Raw genomic sequence first — 23946 nt, 5'->3', positions numbered from 1 at the left:
ATTTTACATTAATGCTTGATGATCATTAATTTACAAATGGAAATTAAATCAGTAAGCTTCGTCATAGCTAGCTGTAATAAAGTTTGATATAGATTAGAGATGGAGATATTGAAAATTTGTTCTTATCATGTTTATAAAATGTAAATAGAGAAACCTTTTTTCCCTAATGAAAGCAATTCTTGCGTAAAATGTGTCAACCAAGACTGCATATCACGTTCTTTTGCTACCATAAGAACAAGACGTGAATAATACACACACTCTTAAAATGTTGGGCAACATACTGTCAACACAACAATTGGTTTAAAAAATTGATCAAACTTTGGGTAGCTTCCAACCAATACTGCGTAGTGTTCACCCAAAGCACACATTATTGGTTTAAAACTACCCAGAATTTGATAAATTTTTAACCAATTATTGTTGTGTGGACAGTACGTTGACAAACATTTGTAAGAGTGTACATAAAATCTTGAACGTATACAAAGGCCTGTCTGACGAGTATGAACATAGCAAACCGAAATCCGAGGCAAATATAGACATGGTATTAAGGAATCATCATTAATAAATTAATCGTCAAAATGATAGATGACAACAGTGATGATCATGATGATACTGATGATGGTGGTGATTATGGTGAAGGAAATTATGATGATGATGATGACGATAATGGTGATAATTATAGTGATTGTGCTGGTAGTCATGACGGTGATGATGTTAATAATAAATATGTGATGTGCATGTAGATGATAATGATAGAGTCATCATAAGCACGATAATGGTGTAACCTATGATCTTGGTGATGGTGATGATGATGGTGATGATGATGGTGATGATGATGATGAAAAGTCCATACTGTATTGTTCGAAATAGCTATCTGAAATATGTGCAAGCGCCGTGGTGTGGCAGTTCTGACTTTCGCCTTGTAATCAGAGGGTCGTGTGTTCGAATCCCACCATGGCCTAGCGCCCTTTGGCAAGGCGTCAATCCACACATTGCCACTCTCACCCAGGTGCTAATTGGGTACCGGTAGGAAACAACCGTCATTGTGGTTGGTTTAGCAAGTGTGCGCCTAACAGGCTGCTTGAAATGCTATGAATCCAGTGACCGGGTAATAATAATTGTGAAGCGCTTTGAACAGTCGTAGATTGATAAAGCGCTATATAATGCCAATAATGATTATTATTGTTAAACATAAATACTCCGAAAGTTCATTTTGCCCAGTTGATCGTGGGCCCGGCAGCCACTGTGCAGCGCCAGACCAAAATGTATATTTCCCTTAAACCGCTGAACACCAGACAAGGCAGCATCAACTCCCGTCTTTAATAATTTTTCTTTGTCTGACACAGCCAAGAGTTGAACACCCGACCTCCCGGTTGTGAGATGGATGCTCTACCAACTGAGCCAACACACCGGTATGATGACGATAATGATGATGACGGTGATGATGATGATGACGATGAAGATATTGATGTTAACGAGGATGATGACGATGATGATGGTGACGATTATGGTGTCATAATAACGATAATGTTGGTGACGATAGCAGTAATTGTAGTCATCATGATCATGATGGTGTTGTCCATTAAATTGCTGATCGTGATAATGGCGAATGTGTCAACAACAAAAGTTTTTATTCATACACTTAGTAACGATGGGGATGATACGAATTAACATTTAAATTAAAGATGAACAATGTTCGTTAACAATATTTCACCAGTTTACATGCAGATAATTGTCTATTGTTTAAAGTAAGTTGAATAAATTACGCCGCCGAAGGAATTGAGAGCTTTTAAAAGTATAAAGGTTAGTAAGTTTGGTATAATCCTGAATCAATATTCCCCGACAAACAATAGCCCAGCCTCCCCCTTCTTTAAGCTCTACGACGCGACCTTATTATTTCGTGGTAATCCGACGCCAAGTATACCTTGAATAGTTTACGATACTATCAGAAAATTCTGACAAAACAAAATCCATTTTAAATATCAATGTCTAGAAGGATTGGAAGATATACAAACTGAATTCTTACCTCATTGTTATATACATGTAGAAACAATTCCAATTCACTGTTCACGGAATGCAAATTTATAATATCTGCAGTCTAAGGTTTACCCGATATCGGGTAAAATGGGTACATGCATGTTGGTTGGGTAAAATGACCCAATATTCTTTTTAATTCTTACGCAATGTTGCGTTGAAATAGCCCAATATGGGGTAACAAAAATACCCAGTATACTTGCATGTTCTCGTTCTACCCAATATTCGGTACACTTTTACTCAGTGTTTTAAGAGTGTTTGAGGAGTTGACGATACTACCAGAAAATTTTGACACAAAAAAGATCCATTTTAGATATCAATGTCTAGAAGAATTGGGAAATATAAAAAGTGGATTCTTAGCTGATTGCTATAAAGAAACAATAAAGATTCACTGGTCACGGAAGGCAAATTTATAATATCTGAAGATATGTCTATCTGTGCAACACAAAAGTAAATCCTTTTCTGGTATGGTGCAAATTATCCTTTTTTTATTTTATAGAAATATTCATATCACTTCTTCCTTGTGTTTTCTCACTCCCTGTTTTTCTATTTGTCTTTGCCATTTTCATTTATGTCAACAGGTTGCATGCTTCATCCTTCAGACGTATTAGATATAAGCCTATACGATCCCTGCTGGAATTACATTTCATCTTGAAATTATTCATGAAAATAGAAGTAGAAACTGATATTCTCCATCATGACTTAAGTTGTCGAATACTACTTTGAACGATTTATATTAACGATGACACAGTTACGCCTATACTTGACTTTCATGCATACGCATTCATTTTGACGGTAGACAAACAATATTGACTATTGCGGCACAATGATATTATTAATACCTTGGCCGTACGAAGAAATTTAAACGCTTAAACAAAAAATGAAGAAACTCGAGGAAACGAAGTGGCCGAGCTTGCATGGAGGCGCTTTTGCATTTTCTTTTATGAAATTTAAGGATTTCGTGCACACCTTTGGTGAATTTTGTGAAAACTTTCAGTATTACAAAAAATGTAAGTTTTCAAAGTTTCAGTTGGCCATCATGAATAAGGTAACAATGTGCAATTGAAAACAACAACAACAACAACAACATTTTCTCTTTTAAATGAATTTTTACCTTATTTAGTAGATAGCAGATACCAGGTTGTACCGGTAACAGTGTCCGTAAACTTCCTTATACCACGTGCAGAATGGCCTCAGTCCAAAGAATTAACAATCTGAATCTGTTAGTGCCACACCAGAAGAGGTGAGTTCTTCTTTCACCTTTTTCTTTAAAACCCCTTAAATCAGACTGCCCGTCGTCTCTGCTCAGAAAAATGTATCCCCAGTTCGGTAAATAAGTTTGAGAAGTACTACCTTCCCATTCACGCACTACGTGATGGGAATGTCAACGATACTGTGATTGAAAACGATGATGATCAAATTTACAGACTGCTTGTCCGCTATATATTGCCACTTACGCTATCGGAACGTGTTTGGTCGGGTAAGGGGGTTTGACGGCCAGATTTATAGACCGCAAGGTGTCCTCACCTCCTCCAGCTTTCAAGGGGAGCGTTTTATCGTAAGCTCTGCCTGTTTCAAGTGAAAGAGCTCCCGGAAGGCAATTTCAAAATGGTTTAAGATCTGAACGTGAGGCTTATTGAATGAGCCCAAGCTATGGCGGGAAAACAATAACCATCAATACGTAGATTGTGACGTAGACATGAGTTATATGTGCCTGTTTTTTTAACAGCTGATCGTCTCACAAATGCAGTAATTATTCATTCAATTCCTAGTCATATAGACTACAGCACCGATTGGTCGAAAGAAAATGCGCGCGCAATTTCCACCCACGTGCAAACTTAAAACATCTACCTTTCTACAATAGTCGTTTATTCCCTTGTCAATTCACAATTCTTTTCATTGGCGCGTGATACATTCATGATCGGAGGAAGTCACACCAAAGAAACCTAACAAACTGACCAATGAATGGTATTCGAAATAACCTAATAGCTTTGATAATGATAAAGTCGACTTCGTTCGTGTGCCGTGTGACTGTGTAGCACTCCCTACCAACTTACATGTTGCTTTTAAATGATGTAAGCTCACTGAGTGATTATTTTCTTTTAAACTTCACAATTGCAACAGATAAACTAGAAATATAAAGAAGCACTGAATATCACTCAATTACTGAATCATTTTGGGTTTCTAATTTCTGTATGTTTAATTTCAATTTCATTATCATTTTCTGGAAAAGGATATTTGTGAATATGCCCGCCCCCCAAAAAAAACCGACAATAAATCACCCAAAATGACATTTCATATATTCATTGTGATTGAAAAATAAATTTTAAGCTATAAATATATATAATAATATTCTGTCGAAATGGATCAAAGATAACTCAGACAAGTAATTTAGTGAATGTTTAAGAAATTCATTGAAAGGAGAAAGAAGAGTTTGAAGTTCGCGATTCACTGAAGCATGAAATGTGCAAACACATATTTTTTTTCATAATCTATCTTCCTAATTTGATGTACTGGTACTTCATGACTCAGTGGTAGCTGTTCTTAAGTCTTTCTCATACTAAGAATTTTGCTTGTCTTCCGTTGCTTAAAGGGGCTTTCACAATCGCTCGTGCGATCGTTTGCGATCATTTGGTCACAATATATGTTGCACACAATCGCAACGGTTGTAAGCCGTGGCACCACCATGAATTTAAATGAAGGGGCTTAAGGTAAAGGTACCTATGGAAATAAGTTGTCTCGGCTCTCATTAACTACCATTTCAACAGGTTTGTCATACATCCTTTTCGTGCGTTTCACCAATCAATTAAATCTAAGAACATGTAATTGACGTGGATCTTCATTTTGATCTTATGCCCTTTGTGTATTGTTTAGTATTTTCATTTCACTTCCTGAAGATGTTCTAAATAAAAATTACAAGTTCGGAGGAAGTGTTTTCCTGTCCTAAATACTCTGAAGGGCAGATGACCATAGAAAATATTAATCATCTAATTGATGGTTTTAATCTGAATTTTATTTTCATTTTTGGAAGTGTCTTTGCGAAAGGATTCTTTTAGACGCATCAAAAGAACATAATTTCCTCACCGATAGCAACATAATAAGGTTAAAAGTTAGTGAAAATTAAGAAGGAAACCGAACAATACGAAAGAGTAACCAACAACATACCGACAGTATATCATTATCTTTCATCTCTCATCTCTTTTAGTGTCTAATTTCATTTATCACTATAACATTAGCGATCTTCATAAACTTTCTGGTTTCATAATATTTGCTCCTGCGACAATACTGCTATTTACATAAAGCGAAACATAACCCTAACCTCAAAACCAACCCCAATCACAATATTCACATAATTCTGAATCCAAAACACTATCAACATCAGAATCCTAGACATGTAATCATATATCTTCAGAGAAATTGTCGGAGGGGGAGTACGAGGAAATATCATGGAACCGGAACATCCATCTTACCCGCTGTTCGACGGATCAGTTGATCATTTTATTTGAAAAGTGCACAGTATTGTGGAAAAGACACGTCCCTTTTTTAACTATTTTCAACTTCCAAAGAAATGTTCATTATGTTATTATCATACAAAATTGAATCCAGTAGTCGATCAACACGCGCAAATCATTTATATTAAACGGTAAAATATTGATATAGGGGTTGATTTAGAGTGATTTTGGAGGGAATAAATACTTGTACTCATGAAGCCACTCTAAAGTGAGTTAAAATATACTTCAGTTAGCTTCAAAATCACTTTTAAAAATGATTTAAAAAAACCTTCCATCTTAGTTGAAGATTCCACAAACTAATCCTGTACAAAAAAAATACATGTTGATTGAATTAATAACAGATAGGTGCATGGGCGGAAATCCCAGGGGGACAGGGGGGACGTGTTCCCCTACCCAAAATAGTAGGGGGGGGCATAATATCAAATGTCCCCCTGCTATTTTTGGCCTTTTATGATGGAAAGAAATACATCAATCAAAATCGAAATAAACATGTATTTTAGACGAGATGACCTTAGTTTTTGGGGTGAAAACTATTTTTTTTTCTTGTCAAAATTTCCAACCCCTGGTCCCCCTAGCTTTGGGGAGAGATTTCCGCCCTTGGATGGGTGTTTCATTTAGATGTTCGTAAGTTGGGAACGACTTTATACAAGACTGGTTATACCTTCTTGTACTACATGTAAATGCAGGAGAAAGAGACAATATCACACAAGAAAAACGTCAGATATAAAGTACACCCCAGAGATAATCTGTCCCACCATGACAAACGGTCAATATTAATCCACACATCTTCAAATGACAATTTTGTTCAATTTTGTGGTCATTTCTCTGCAAGATAACATCAAACTCATCTGCATAATCCAGTCATTTTAGATATAAACATTTGGTTGCTAATCAATTTGAATCAGATTTCTGTCTGATGATGTCATTTTCACTATTCTGTGTAACTTACAAACAAATGACGTCATTATTCCTAAAAACAACAACAAATCATCATCCTTGACTTGTTTTTGAGTGCCATCTTCCCAGTATATCCCAAGTGCGTATTTTTTCGTTCCTGTGGCGGCACTTTATATTTCCTCTTAATTTTTGTCCCTCGTGAATTTGCGTGGCGCCCATCTTAATGTTAAGAGCTTAGCTTCGGACATTGGTATTTGTAATCAACCCCGGGCATTAAAGTTCAAGTGTCAAGCACACTTTTGAAAATGTTGGGCAAAAATGCACACTTTTTAACCATCACTGGGCAACAGGCAACATACTGTCCACCTAACTATTGGTTAAAATCTGTTCAAATTGGATGATAAAAACTACTAATTGGGTAATAAATATGCTCATTTGGATAATATATTTTTTACAAACGTACATTACCCAACACAACGGACTGTATGTCCACTGTGTATTATTATCATTATTATTATTATTATGTTGCCAAATATTTTAAGTGTGTATGTAGGCGATTCGTCGTAATAATTATGTACTATATCGCACGCAAGAACCATTCAAAATCTTAATACTTATTGAAGTCCTACAGAATAAATTCCACGTCATAGCCCTGGGTAACAAACGAACGTTGGCATTTCACCTTCTATGATTATGTGATCTATTCTGATTGCACGCAAGAACCACTAAAAAAAAATCTTAATACGTATTGAAGTCCTACATATTGAATTCCAAGTCATAGCCCTGGGTAAGATACGAACGAGGGCTTCCTACGAAGCTGGGAGGTACAAAGTGATTACGAACATAATACATGTACATACAGTATATCCAGTAGGTAAATATGAAGTAAAATTGACGGCTACATGGCAGTTTGATCTCAATTGTTACAGTATGATCCAATGACTAAAAAGTTATTTGTATTTATTACCATTATTATTACTGTCATTGTTCTTACTATTATTATTTAATTAATTAATATCGTTATTATCATAATTGTTGTTGTTATCAAAATGTCATTATGATATAAAGTCGGTTGATTGATGCTTCTGTAGGGAGTGTGGGTTTTACCAGAGGGAAGGTCAATACAAGGATGACCCATTGTGAGCGAGGGTGTGTGTGCAAGGGTGAAACGGTGAGTGAGGGTGTGTATGCGTGTGTGCAAGGGTGCGTGTGATTTGGTATTGAGGATGCACGCGCATTTCTTCATTGAGGGTGTGTGTATGTGCGTGTGGGCATTCGCCTGCGAGGAGAAATTAATAAATACTTCCCTCTTAGCTAGGCCACTGGTCAAAGGACTTGCTCATATTAACCTCGTCTAAAGAAGTGTCAAGATTGAAAAGATAATTTGAGGGGAAAAATGAGGTTACAATTTAAAAAAGTTTCCAGGTCACCCTCAAAGGAAAATCCACGTGATGACGTCACTGGGTCTCTGAGAAGAGTCACTTTTACAACCTTCATCCGGAAGGGGGTGTAATCTAAGATCATTCACTGTCTAATGTTTACTGCACCGTGACATCAGAGATGGGTTAAAAGGGAATAACAAGAGTCCTCGGACATAATCGACGTCATCAACCAATTTTTATTTTAGTGGGAGGGATAAACCATTTGAACTAAAGAATGAAAATACTTCATTCTTAACACCCTAAACAAAAGGTTAATGTTGCTTCATTGTTTTTCCTATAATACCGAAAAGAGAATACATATTTACCATTAATTTTTTAAAGACCCCATTTGACCGTTTCGTGTTTATAACCCACACGAGATCACTTTTTAGTCGATTATTACATAGCTGAAGTTTCATTCGCAGTCGTTGTTTACTTGATTAATTTTTGTGAATTATTCCTGTTATAAACTTCTATTGGCTTTGAACTGAAATCATTTTTTTCATTTAATCTAACAATATCAACAACAATAACTAATACTATTAAGGGTCATTATATTCCAATGTTCGATTCTGTTAGGTTCTGTGAAATCAAAAGAACTACTACTGCATTATAAAAACATTATCCTCCAATGTAAAGTTGTTTTCCGGGTAGAACCGAAGATGGCCGTATCCAAATGGTTTATTGTTGACCCCTCCCGTTTTCTTTAAAATAGTCATTAGCAAACGATGACGTGGTGATGTTTTTGACGCTGGGAAGAAGCGTTTTAATATTTGGCACTAAGACAATCACAGTGACTGTAAAGTCAGTGTCGAACAACTATAGCGTCAAATTGTGTCAAATCAACTCAGATTCATTCGAGAGGGTTCATATTATATTTCATAAAATTATCAAACTATAAACAAAATATTTTAAACCTTTAATGCGATAAGATATACTTTTTTACATTTTAGCAAAAAATTGAGGTTCTTTCGGAACGAAAATGATAATGACGACGATGATGAAGATGATGATGATAATAATAATATTTATAATAATAATAATGATAATAATTGTTGTTATTAATCTTAACATTATTATTATTGCTATTATTATAATTATCATTAGTATTTGTAAAAGTAGTAGTAGTAGTAGTAGTAGTAAAGGTAGGACAATGATGATGAAAATAATGAAACTGCTGCTGCTTCTGCTGCTACTAATAATAATATATATAACAGTATACTACTGCTGCTGCTACTATACTATTGATAAAATTTATAATTATCATTGCCCCATTAACCCATAATCTCTACTGTCGTCATCGTATTAAATTAAAAAAAACATTGGGATAATGAAAACCATTGTAAATTCATAGTATGGTAAAATGAAATTGTATGGTGATTAAGTTCATTATTAAAATTATCTTGGTAATTAAACATTCTTAAGATAGATGAAGCCCCAAAAATCTGTTGTGGATTTATATATACATATATGTATATATTATATAGTCTCTATCAGGTGCGAACAGCACCCTCTAAATAATTCCATTTTCTTATTGGCGTCTACAAATGCCATAAATCTAACTCCCAAACCAAGAAGAGATTATATCAGTTTGACATGAGCGTATACTTAATAGTCATTCAGCGTCTCACCCTCGTAACTTAAGATCTACCCTAACCCTGGGAGAATAACCACTATATCAGCTTTAATGATTTAATGGAATAATTTGTTCGACTGGTTGAGATTTGGCGTTTTCAGGACTAGAGGAGATAGCCTGGTGGGGGCTATACCTCAATTATCGAGGTATTATCAATCAGCTTTCAAATACTTAAGAGTCTTTATGATTGACTTTCTAGGGGAACCTCAACAAACTTCAAGTTGTCCCTGGGTTATTGCAGCAAGAAGAACTCGTATTCCATCCATTGCTGTCCGTTTGACCCCAATCAATTATTCTTCACCTAAACATGCTCAAGGTTAAAAAACAATTAATTTCTCTTCCTTTTTATACTAGCAGAGGAAAAGCCAAAATTCATTACGAAATTACACAATATTGTTTTTGTTCTTTCACACAAACACACCCACGGCTACGAGGGCACACAAATACGCATGTATGAATTAAAAACCACGCACTATTTCCACACATTAAAAAAAACAATATTTTCTTTCTATTTCTCGTATGAGTTCATACACATATCTTATCTATCTTTTAGACACGCATACACACAACCACTCACCTTCATCCGCACACACGTACTCGCGCAAAGTCTCGCAAATTTACACAACCACTCCTACGCACCTGCAAAAACTCTCTCCATCTCTGTTTCTCTGTTATTAAAACGAGCATGAACAAAAACGGAGCTTTGTAAAAATAAGGGGAAAATATCGAATTCAGTTGATAAAAAAACCCAAAAGAGACCGAATCACACTTGATTTGTGGTTGGATATAACGCTAATACAAACTGCAGTTTTCAAGAATACTGCGTTCCTAACAAGTTATCAAATATCAATAAAAAGCACAAAGTAACTTCTCTTTCCGACAATGAGCCTACTTGAGAATTTGGATGACCAGTGTATATGAATACGATTGTGGTACGAGTGCTAACACATTCTATTAGGTAATTAATATAGATTGATAATAATAATCGCAACATCCGAGGAGAGCTGGATATAGCTACCTGTCCGAAGCAAAGCGGAGGAAAGATAGCGAGTACATCTAACTCGCTGATGACGTAAGAGTTTGTCCCGTCACCTGAAATCATGAAGTGATTATTTGCATTATATTCGACATGGAAACTACTCAACCATAAACAAATAGAACAATATTCATAAATCTATACAAGAAAGGTGTTTTCAAATCACGCCTCCCCCTAAAAAAACCGCACTCGAGTGGAAACTGCGCGTATTCAAATATGTATATAATCGTAGTCCAGAGTTTTATTGATTACTCTGCCTTGCTCTAGGAAGTTATAATTGTGACGTCTCAAATAATTTTCAGTTCCATTGCATGTGATGCAGAAATATGGACCCCTACCCCGACCCTCACAAAAAAATATAAAAAAAATAAGTGGCAATTCTTTTTATTTCCCACATACTTAAAACCTATCCTAAAACATCGTGACTCTGCGGGCTAAAGTGTTCACCGAGACAAAAAAGTTCATCACCGCAAATGGTGATTGCGAGAGAAAATAATCTTTATCACGTGATTGACTTTTGACCAAATCATGGCAATATTCTTCATTTGTGGAATGTAATTTGGAGTAGCGCTTTCATTCAATTAAAATAAACAAAATAAATCAGAACAAGGGTAGCTACAATAGACGACAATTTTCATTAAAATTGATATTCTGTGAATAATCATTGAAGTTTTTTGATCAAATTTGCGCTCGCTCAAAGGGTTAATTGGAATTGTGAGTATGAACAAATAGGTCATGTTTCATTCAACAAGAAAAAAAAAACGAGAACACAACACTGAATTACTTTACATTGTAAAGTATAGTTTGTTGTTCATTCGTAGTCATCTTCTACATCCTTCTCTTTCCTAATCGGCTTCTTTAAAAAAATGTCCTCATTTCTACTTCATCATGATTTGAATTTGGTTCTAGATCTCTTAGTTATCTTAAGTAGATATGAATATTACTATAGTATAGAGAATTGTGTCCCCGACGACTTCGGCAATCAACAACTCCTACGACTTGATCAATATGTTCCAATTTATATCTTTTCACCAACTTAATGAACCCATTTAACCTTTATTTGTCGCACGCATATTCGACTTGCGCTACTAATATAAGTACGTTATCTTATGAAGATGTGAATAAACTTATAAATCACAATTTATTTCCCGTCTCCTTCTCCCTTCTACGTTTTCCAATTTCGTTTATCTTCTTCTTCCTCTCTGTTTTCTCCTTCTAATTTTTCACTCCTCTTTCTTTACTTCTTCTTCTCCGTTGTTGTTTCCGTTGTTATTTTATCCCTGAACTTTCTTTTTCAACACCACTACTAATTCCAATACTACATGTACTACTTCTGCTGCTGCTGCTACTACTACTTCTTAAACTACTACTACTACTACTACGACTACTACTACTACTACTACTACTACTACTACTACTACTACTACTACTACTACTACTACTACCACTACTACTACTACTACTACTACCACCACCACTACCACCACTACCACCACTACTACTACTACTACTACCACTACTACTACTACTACTACTACTACTACTACTACTACTACTACTACTACTACTACTACTACTACTACTACTATTACTACTACTACAACTACTACTACAACTACTATACTACTACGACTACTACTACACTACTACTACTAGTACTACTACAACAACTACCATACTAAAATACTACTACTACTACTTTTTCTGCTTCAATGTTTATCATTCAACACTAATAATTTACCTATTATCTTATTTCTACTGCTATCAATGCAACTACACACATGGAACTTAACTTAAATCACATTCTCTATTTTTCTAGCTCTAGCTCATGTATTACCCCAACCTATAACACTGCTGCCCATTGTACCAAGACCATCATAGAATTTGATTTACCAGTCGGAGCGAAACATATAAACTTTATTTTTTCATGAAGTATTCTTCACTGAATATTGTTCATTTATAACAAGTATGAATAAAAACTAAAACAAATAGAATAAAATTTATGTGTAATTTTGCAATTTTTCAATATGATTTGTGTACCGCGTACTGGCAATAGAAATGAAGAAATTAATCACGTATCACCATTGTTATAGGATTCTTCAACCCCTCTCGTTTGTTTTACGTCCCCATATACACATAGCCAGACTTTGTTGTTATATTGTCTTTTTATTATTTTTAATTTGTTTTTTTTCATCACCCCCTCCCTTCCAAACCAATGAGTTTCTTTCAAAGTCAGAAACATGAACTTGTTCGGAAATACAATAATCAAAAGCTCATTAGAATCTAATCTAGACTGACAGAAAACTTCACAACAGAAGAAGATAATATTGTCGTCTTGACACTAACAGGAGGATCCCCATAGTATGAAATCTAAACGTCTGCCAAATTGCATCCAACATATAAACAGAATTAATAGAATCAGACTTCTTTCTCAAAACGAGGTAATGTAGAATTTGAACGGGAGTGGCGTGGTTATTTTTTGGAAGCGATTTGTGGCTTTATGTGCCATATGGAAAGGCGTATGTGCGAGGCATAAATAGGAGATAAAGATTTTAAAAACCCAGCAAACTCTGCTCTGTGAAATTAAATGTGTCATGTCGTATACAAACAAAACATCAAATCTTTGAGTTTACATTGTTCATTTGATGAACGAATAATAGTCGTAGAAATTTTTGAGAAATTCAAGACGATAAAGATTAGGAGGGAGAACTATGAAGGTCTTGTGTTATTTAAACTAGGTAAAAACACCTTTCAATTCTTGTGAACACGTTTTCTCAATAAATGCCGTAGTAGCAAAACTCTCACTTGAGCAAGTTTCCATGGAGTGCTAATAAAAAAAAGAAGAATCAAGATTCAAGATGTACAGTAATGAACTAGCAAATCAAATGAGTATATCCCAGTTATTGATAGTAAATATATATATATATATATATATATATATATATGCGGTTCATTAACGAGAATGAGCTTTAGACACACTATTTAAAGTAAAAGATTCGACAGAAAAATATACAATTCTGTAAATTGGTATAACAGGAAATTTTCTGTAATATAGCAGTAATTCTTTTTCTTTAATTAGAAGGGGAAAAAATAATACAGGAATTTCGTAAGGTCTATTACCCCATATACCATTTTTATGTACTTTCACGCAATATTATTTATTTTGCAGTAAGAATATAGGTGTTCTCGAGACTCTGCTGCAGGAACTTGCCTGTTCGATTTTTTTTCTTGTCAAAAAGTAATTTTCTAATAGTGCATCACAACCTTGCCCATGACACAGGATCTTCTTTCCTTTTACTCGTTACCCAGTAAGGTTGATTTCTTCCATATCAGAAGAATTCGCGTTATGGATTTTAAATTTAAAGCCCCATGCTATTTCGCAGGGTATGGTATATAATAACATGGGATGGATTGGGAAGAATCTTGCCTTTGGTAGAAGTGAATTCATCAGTTTATGGCGCGCTTGGAGAGGCATGGGTTGTTTAGATCGACTGATGTAAACACCCTAATGAAATAGTGCTGACAAATTCACAAAGTATACAATGCAAAGGAAATCCGCGCTCCCCATGCAATGGAATGGTAAACGAGACCTTTATATTTTTGTCTTTATGTCATACCCCGTGTCATACATTTCAACCTTGAACGTTAAAACATCGAATCCACGTTATATTTGGAGGAGCTGTTAAAAACTTTATCCTTTAAAAAAAAGTTGAGGCGGAGTCTCGAGAACACCTAAAATCTTACTGCACTGTGTAATCTTACATGCATTGAGTAAAATTACCGAAAATTGGTTAATATGCTTTTGGTGTATGAAACCTTAAAAATTTCCTGTAACAAAACATCTTCTCTTTTTAAAAAAATAGACGGGTTCTCTTAAACTGCGGAAAAATTCCAAGCTATTACAATTTAGAGAATGATTCTGCTATATTTCCTATAAAAAGCTTTCGTTTTTTTAGTAAAATCTTCTGTTTTTAACAATGGGCACGCATGCCTTCATTTGAAATAAATATTTAAAAAAAGACAAACAGATATTTAGCATTTCTCTTTCAAGATTATTTTCAAAGGATTATTCGGCACATTTGATACAAATGCAGGATTACGCACAATGGCTTCATCGTCATTGAGAAACTAAAATCAATATTATTGAAGAATTCTTATTAATAGGAGCAAATTTAGCCAATAATACCTGAAGCAGCGGTATTTTCTTAACCTTGAGGCAAATCTTTATTAATTATTGAACTCTGCGAAAAACAATGAATATCAAAATTAACAAGCAAACGGTGGATTCTGCCAGGGATTACTGCATGGAATCAAACATTTTTTTTGGTCTCGTTCCCGGAAATAGTGACGCGTTTGGAAAGACGGTAAGATAACACCTGGAGCAAAACAGGTGAACGTTCATGAAGATATAAAGAGATAACTAATAGCTTTAACCCCTCATTGAACTTACTAGTATTAATAGTACTTCATCAAATGAACAATATATCTAATGTCGCAAACCCATTTTGTTTTTCATATTATACTCCGAATTCAATAAAACAAAGGTAGAATTGTTGCAATCAGGCAGTTTTCTATTCCGGATCAGCTCAGGATCTAGCACTAAGTCACTAAAATGTGTATAACAAAGACTGTGTGGCTGACGTAAGGGAGGTCATTGGCATATCAAGGAGGTCCTCTAATGCTTGGAGTCCACTGGGCGGCGCCAGTTTGCGCCAATGCAAATAGGCTGTGGCGCCATGAAGGTGCCTAGTGGCATGCAATGGCTCAAACTTGTGCGTGGTGGCGCGAGGTGGTGCCTAACGTCGCCAAAATTGAATTTGGCGCGACAAAAATGTAAAAATGTTTGATATTGATTACCGTGTTTACACTTAATCGGCTTTTGAATCGGCTCGTGGTTCTGAACCGCGAGCCGATGCAGCATCGGCTTTTTCATAGCGTGTAAACGCGAGTAACTTGCATCGGCTCGCGGTTCAGAACCGGCAATTTGCACCACCAAAGTAGTAGGTTCAGAACCGCGAGCCGATGCAGAATCGGCTTTTTTACTACGTGTAAACAGAAAGCCGATTCTGCATTGGCAATTTGTGCTCATTTCATTTACTTTACCATTATGACGTAATTGTAAGCGCAATGATCCAGCGTTGTCTTTATTATGACGTATATTGTTGGTGTGCGTATCATTTCAGGTTTTTGCATCGGCTCGCGGTTCTGAACCGCGAGCTGTAACAACGTGTAAACACAAACCAAAAGCCGATTCTGCATCTGCTTTTGGTTCTGAACCAAAAGCCGATCAAAGTGTAAACACGGTATTTTTCATGGCGCCAAATTCAATTTTCGGCGGCGTTACGCACCACCACGCGCCAGTTGGGAGGTAGTCACGCCACTAGGCACCTTATTGGCGACACTAGTTGCCACAGCCGCTTTGCATTGGCGCGAACTGGCACCACCCAGTTGCATTACATCCAATAAAAATATCCCTGATGAAATTTGATTAGACTTCCTTTCTCAGCCACACTATAATCCCTCCCCCTCGAACAACAAAAAATAATGATAAATTAATAAAAGCTAAAATATATAGATAAATAAACGTTATAAATCAACAAATTAACAATGCATACATACATCCATACACCCTTACACACCCATACATACATAAATACATACAAACACACACATAAATAAACAAATAAATAAATGCGATTTGGTTCACTTCCACGGAAGTTATCAACATATTAACATAATTTATAGCGGTTTTTCTTTCGCATGTTTGACACTGTTTTATTTTATTTTATGAATGATTTCATTTCAATGTAACTAGAATCATACCCAAATATTGACGATAAAGGATCAAAGCATGAATGAGTGTAATAGAACATTTTGATCAACATATGTGCTGGCTATCGGTAAAGGCTCAAGGAAAATTGAATTTTGAACTCGTGAAGCTGTCAAATACTCTCCAACATAAGCATACCCCTTCCCCCCAAAAAAAAAATCATAATGACGGAATAAAATAATTATCTGTCTCGTATCTTGTAACTTTCTCAGAAATAATGGATAGGGCCCTTGGGAGAGCAAAATAATAGGTATGCATGAATTATTACTTCTGTGACATGCAGTGACCTACATCCGACTGGAAATCATTCCAGATGAATTCGTGAATACAAAACAAAGTATTAACCTATTGGCAGACTTCATTTCAAACCAGATTATTCCACCGCAATGGTGTAGACTTGAAGTATTCGGGGGGGGGGGGTATAAATGGAGTTGATCGTAAATGTAACATTGGTTGGATAGTCGGAAAGAAGACTGAATAGCAAATCGCCTATTAATGCGCCGAAAACATGCAAGAGTCTGATCATACCGTCTATGCGAATGGTTCCGTAGTTCTGCTCCCAAACAATCAAAATCCATGTCTTTTTTATCATACTCTCTAGATTTGAAGAAGAATATATTCGGAAGACGTTAAACATTAAAAATAAGGGGTCCATCCAAAGTATTACGAGTTGGTTTGAAACAGCCCAAAATGTGGCGAAAACAAGCCAAAGTCTAATACCATCCAAAATGTCTAAAATAAGAATGGTTCCGTAGTTCTGCTCCCAAACATTCAAAATCCATGTCTTTCTCATCATACTCCCTAGATTTGTAGATGAATATATTCTAAAGATGTTAAAACATTAAAAAATATGGGGTCCATGTGCTCGTTTTAAAACTATTAATGTCTAAATGAGCTGAAATATGATATCTCTTCATAGAGATATATATATCTCTATGTATCTATACTATTAGTGATTTGTGTTACATTTGGCTATCCATACTTAAACCACAACTTTAAACCTGAGTTTAAGTTAAACCCGACTTCAGAATACGGGCCAATGTTTCGGATGCTGTATGCACCCACTTGTGTGAGGGTGTTTATTTCTTTAAGACTAAATCCAAATTAGGTTGATGGATCTAGTGTTTTCTCCACATGACTTAGATTTACATTCTTCTAAACGGGTATATACTACAGGCTTAAATTAAAGGAGAATGAAACATTTGGAACAAGATAGCTTGTGTGAAAACAGAAAAATCAAAGAAACAGATCAACGAAAGTTTGAGAAAAATCGGACAAATAATGAGAAAGTTATGAGCATTTGAATATTGTGATCACTAATGCTATGGAGATCCTCACATTGGCAATGCGACAAATATGTGTGATGTCACTTGTGAACAACTCTCCCCTTTACTTTAGTATATATTTCACTTAAACTGCCTCTTTTATCACATCTATCAGTAGATCATGTATTCTTTTTATAGGAGGGCATGTACTACAGATTTTTAAAGAATACATCATGGATAAAGAGTTTGTATCACCATAAGAAAAAGCCAAGAGACATTTAGGGGGTATTTTATCGTCGATCAAAGTTGTTCACATGTGACATCATACATCCTTGTCGCATTGCCAATGGTAGGATCTCCATGGCATTAGTGATTGCAATATTCAAATGCTCATAACTTTCTCATTATTTGTCTCATTTTTCTCAAACTTTCTTTGTTCTTATTCTTTGATGTTTCTGTTTGGACAGAAGCCTACTTGTTCCAAAGGTTTCATTCCCCTTTAACTAGAAATGCTTGGCGGGTCGCGCAGCCGAGCACATTTTTTATCCCCGAACCTAACGCATCATCCATCATTGCGATATCTAGAGCTCACATAGAAATTTTGACAAATAAATACAATTATCATGGCAACAATGACCCTGCCCACATTTTGCCTCTGGGTACCAAGTTTGATGACAATAATATGACGCAGCAGCGTGACTCTGCAGAACCTAAAGTATTCTCCAGTAGCACCTGTTGGGGAATACAATTATAGAGTAATCTGGATAAATTTCGTAAACCTAACCCTAAGACCCCCCAACCAAAAATGATAGGCATCTTCGCTTTACCTTCTAATATTGCTTCTGTGTGCCAACTGCTATGACAAACTTTCTATATTGGAACAGCATGGTATTATCATACATGTACCTTGGAATAAAGTAAACATGATACATCGGATTGTCATAATTATTGGTAACACTCACTTGGATTGTTACCATGGCAATAAAGACCCCCTCCCCCACAAAAAATGAAAGGCATCTTCGCTTTACCTTCTGATATTGCTTATGTGTGCCAACTGTTATGACAAAGTGGAAAAAAAGCAGAAGTTACAGGTGTTACCACATTTTCCACAAAAATATGGTTACCATGGCAACGAAGTCTCCGCCCACACCAAAATCTATAGGCAGCTTTGCATTACCATTATAAACCTTCATGCCAAATTTGAAGATGATCGGAGAAGAAATGCAGCTGGTAGAGCGCTCACAAGCGCGACGAGGCCAAATCCATAGTATCCTCCGAACTCTAATCGGGGAATACAATTATGTCTAAGTAAACAGAGTAAAATTCACCAAGCAGCAAGCTGAAAATCTTATAGAAATCTGATTACAAATATCGAAGTTACTGAATTTTAAAGTTTCACAATATTTTGTTAAAAACAGTTAAATGGAGGTTGTCATGAATCAAAGGGACATATTCATGAATGTCCCACTTTCCTTTTTCTTATGTTATTTCATAAAAAAACACAATTATTTAATATTCCCATACGTGTATGACATGTCTACCTTGTAACAAAATAAGTTGCAGTAATGATTATATCTTTCATAGTGAATCAATAGTCCATCCATTAAAAAAACATTGAGGATAAAATTTGATTTAACATAATTTTATACAATAAAATACGGAATAATAAGTGGGGATATGACATCATCTGCTTGCTCATGCATATTCATGACATGCACAGAGCTGTTTCATCGAAATATAATGCAAAAATTTAATATGTCAACTCATAACTTTGTTTTTCCTTGTCATATATTGATGACATTTTCAGTGTTTTCTTTGTCTGATTTTACTTTATCCGCTCAAATCATACCATTGGCAACCCGGAGTACCCCTTTAATTTGATTGCAGTTAACGATATAGTAATGGCGATAATTATGTAACAACCAAACATGAACATCAAACAGAAAACCATCAAGGATCTCAGGTGTTGATTAGGAATATGAGAATTATAATATTTGTGCAAAACAACGTTAAAGCTATAATTTAATCTGATTATTACAATAAGTAATGGTACTACAAAATGTCATCAAAAATATTATGCTTACAATAAGTAATAGATGTTATCATGGTATGACGCAAGAAACTACGGAAGACAAGGAAGAGCAATGATAAAAAAATTATATCGCCCACAATAGCAATTCACTTGGGTTGTGGTAACGTCAATTTATTCTTTTGTCTCTAGAAATGTTTTTTCTTCATGAATAGTTCAGATATTTTCCGGAAAATTACGCAATTCCTATTCTTGTTCATTCGTAATATATATATATATATATATATATTTGTGTGTGTGTGTGTATATATTGTGACATTATGTTTAGTTGACGATTTGTCTTCAGATGAATCCTTTTCCATTGATTTTTCTCTTATTTATGACTTCCAAGGAGTACTTTCCATGAAAATGCAATCGGAATAGAGGTTATCATTACTTTTGTGACACAACATAGAACACATAGCACTCCAGATGACACACTGATAAGAAATTAATTATTATCCACCCCACTGTGGACGAAGGTATAATGCTTTATGGGAACAACCAACCCGTGCTGACTTCCTGCAGAGTCTCAATGACATAAATGACATTACATATACATAATTCCCATAACATCCACAATGAGGATAAACAGATGCACATTGACAAGAAAGTAAATTCAAGAGAACAAGATCTTTTAATACATTATCATTGTTTCAACGCTCTATGGTATAATTATCACTTTAAATCACATTGCAAGTCCATTTTTTATAAGATCATGGTCTCATGATAGTGATGGGAATATAGTAATCATGATGATAATAGTAATAATAATAAAAGTAAAAGTAACAACAATAAAATAATATTATTATCAATATTATTATCATTATTATAATCATTATTATTATTATCATTATTATCATTATTATTATCATTATCATTATTATTATTATTATTATTATTATTATCATTATTATTAATATTATTATTGCAACAACAAGAATTAAGATTGAAGGGTACGAAGACAAAAAATAGCCATTTTGGCTAAACGCTGTATAACATACAAACTTGATATTCAATAATTAAATTGAAATAAGAAGACATATCTTGTCTAGAAGGAAATTAATTTTCATGAGATACGAATGCCATTTGGGACTCACTTATCATTATTTTGATTCGGACCCGTGATTGGCAGGTATAAGAAATCTCTTTGGAAATGACTGAAGTGAATTCAACCATGAAATTTAAGTGACAGAAATTGAAACGCAACCACATGCTAGACTTTTATTCTTGCCCAGATATCACTCAAAGATATCCCTCAAAGAACCGATAAAAGACCAAATAATGGAGGAAAGAGGGGAGAATAAAGATGAGAAGAAGAAAAAGAAGGAGGGGGAGGAAGAGTAGTTCAAGAAAAAGGAGAAGGCAGAGACGAATAAGAGAAATAGGAGGAGCACGAAGAAGAAAAAGAACAACAACAAGAACAAAGAGAAGGCAGAGACGAATAAGAGGAAGAGGAGCAGGAAGAGAAGGAGGAGGAAGAATACGAAGAATGAGGAGGAGGAGGAGAAGGAGAAGGAGAAGGAGAAGAAGAAGAAGAGAAAGAAGAAAAAGAATAAGAATAAATATAAGAAGTAAAAAGAAAATAAGAAAAAAATAAAATAAGAAGCAACAAGAAATACTGAGACAAAGGAGTTAATTATACCTATATAACAAGAGAAGTAAACATAAGAAGCCTGACGAAGAAGCAAAAGGGGGGGGGATAAGATGCCGAGAGAGTGACTTTTAGATTGATGCGAGGACATTTTGATTTGCAAAGAAACACCTCAGGAGAGCTATGAGAAGTTGCCATATCGTCTCCTTTTACGCATCGGCAGCCCACCAAGGAATGGGCATTTCACTTGCAAAACCACGGTACGAACTTCCATTGTTGAGATCCCGAGAATATTGGGGGATGATAAGGGATTCAAGGAGAGGATGATCGGGTGTTCTTTAAAGCCAGGGTGAGGTGTACGGAGTGTATCTTTGCAGCTTGTTGCGTCAACTTACCATGACACAGAAGCCAGACCTTACAAGGGAAGTTAATTGATGGATGTGCTAATGGTGTTTTGTTTCAGTTTTATGTGCCAACGAGCAATATAGGTGCATAGCATCAGATGGCCATGTAAGGTGAAACTTAGCTTGGGTTCAATAGGTCATATAGTTTAACATATAACTATCGAACTTTTATCTAAACGAAGAGATATCTGCATTCAGTTATTTATTGACGCTTAGAAATATTTCCCCAAATATCACACACAATCTTATTATTGCCAATCTTCTTACGTCATTGCTGTACAGGTTAAAATCGCCAACGAAATTCTTTAACACGATTTCTTTTGTTTCGAGTGATCTTGGTATACATTCTTTCTGATGACTTCACAAACTTTATGGACAACCATTTTTGTACACCAAATAATGACGTGGATCGGTTAAGAAGATACATGTTATCAGACATTATTCAACCTTTACAGAACATAATCGGGCATTAGCCTTTTCCATTAACCGCGCGAATACCAAACTTGTCAAAATAGCTCTGAGAAGTGTGGAATATGGATGGATATGATAAGTCAAATGGTAAGGATTACGTCATCATACACGTCGCAATTAGATTTTAAGAACGTTGTGGCACTATCAATAAGTATAATGCACTCAATATTCTCAAAACAGCGACACACTCGAACTAACGCCACAAGATCAAAAGGTGTTTTGTGTGGTTATCCCTCAACACGTTGTATCAACTTAGGGGAAACTCATGATAAATAGTACGATTAAACGAGAACTTGACGATTCAAGTTTGATCTTTATTTTATGAATATTTAGAAGAAAGTTACTAAATAAAATCCAAATGGCTACAGTTCTTGGGTAGCATAAACTAGCACCGTTGTACTATTTATCAGTATCATTGGTGCAATATGGATATTTAGATTCATAGAAAATATCATCAAAACAATAATACATTCCCCTCTGAATTAATTCAGGATACAAAGGGTTAAGAGAGAGAGAGTGACAAAAACATTGAAGGTATCAGTCACTCCCTCATCGGTCCTACTTAACACCTTGATGGATAATTATTGACTGTTCCGAGTGACTGAATCCCGGTAGGATAACACCCGAACTGCTCCAAGCCAATCCACGGGAGGAAGGCTGGTGTAGTCATAGCACGGCCAACTGATCCATCAACGTCTCAGAGATTCAGATTGCCACGGAATCCCCTCAAACGAACCAGTATTAACTGTAAGTTGCTGGAGGATATATCTCCACAAAAGACACCAAAATACATTAACTATCCCGCTGCATAATCCTATTCAAATATCTTCTGTTTCACATCGAAGATCACTTGACACCAAATGCCGATAAAGCAGAGGCTATCGACTGTCTAATTAAGATGTATACTGATGCTTGCATTCGGTACACTTTGTTGATATGGAAATCAGACTTCATTGCTGGTTAGGACCAATTTGTAATTAAAAAGATGTTGACAGTATTTTTTTCAATCATTAGGAGTTCAACCTCGGAAAAGCATCACAGATATTACTTTTTTTTCAAAGGTCAAGAAACACCTGCCCATAAGTTCATATGCAAAATATGGCATTCATTCATATATGATCAAAATAAGAAATTGTAATATTTACAAATAAAATCAATGTTTATCATTTTTCATTATTTATGGAATACATAGTGGAAGCATTCTGGGGGCTTATGGGCAACAATCTTTTTTATCATACAGTGTACCATGATTTTGTTTCATCTTGTTCCTTGGTGATCTTTGCCTGATCTTTGCCATTTTTTCAGGTTCTGATAATTTAAAGGCCTCATTTTCTGCTGATTTGTCTTCCATGGAGCAGTTTCATCAAAGAGTGCTTAATCTGACTTCTTATTTGAAAATTTGAATCATCTTCATTCACAGTTATCAGATTCACACATGATGGCCCGTATTCTGAAGTTACTCTATGCTGAAATTATGGCAAGCCAACATTGTCAGAATTTTGTTTACCTAGGATGTTTCCTATGTTTACTATGCTCTTTCCCAATTCTTTAATGGTGGATTTATCCTTCCCAGGCACTTGATTTAAGGATCAGATCAGCTGACACACAGACCATCTATTAGATATTTTGTCATGATTGGCTACCCATATTTAAATCACCATCAAAACCAGAGTTCAGAACATAGGCCACTGTTTTTAGACACAGTCCTGGTTCCCGTAACACTAAGGTTTAATAGCAATTAAATCTTAATGCGTGATATTCATGATTTATTATAAATTGAA

Source organism: Lytechinus pictus, chromosome 1, assembly GCF_037042905.1.
Source record: "Lytechinus pictus isolate F3 Inbred chromosome 1, Lp3.0, whole genome shotgun sequence".
In the NCBI taxonomy this organism is placed as follows: Eukaryota; Metazoa; Echinodermata; class Echinoidea; order Temnopleuroida; family Toxopneustidae; genus Lytechinus; species Lytechinus pictus.
This window is presented reverse-complemented; position numbering follows the sequence as displayed.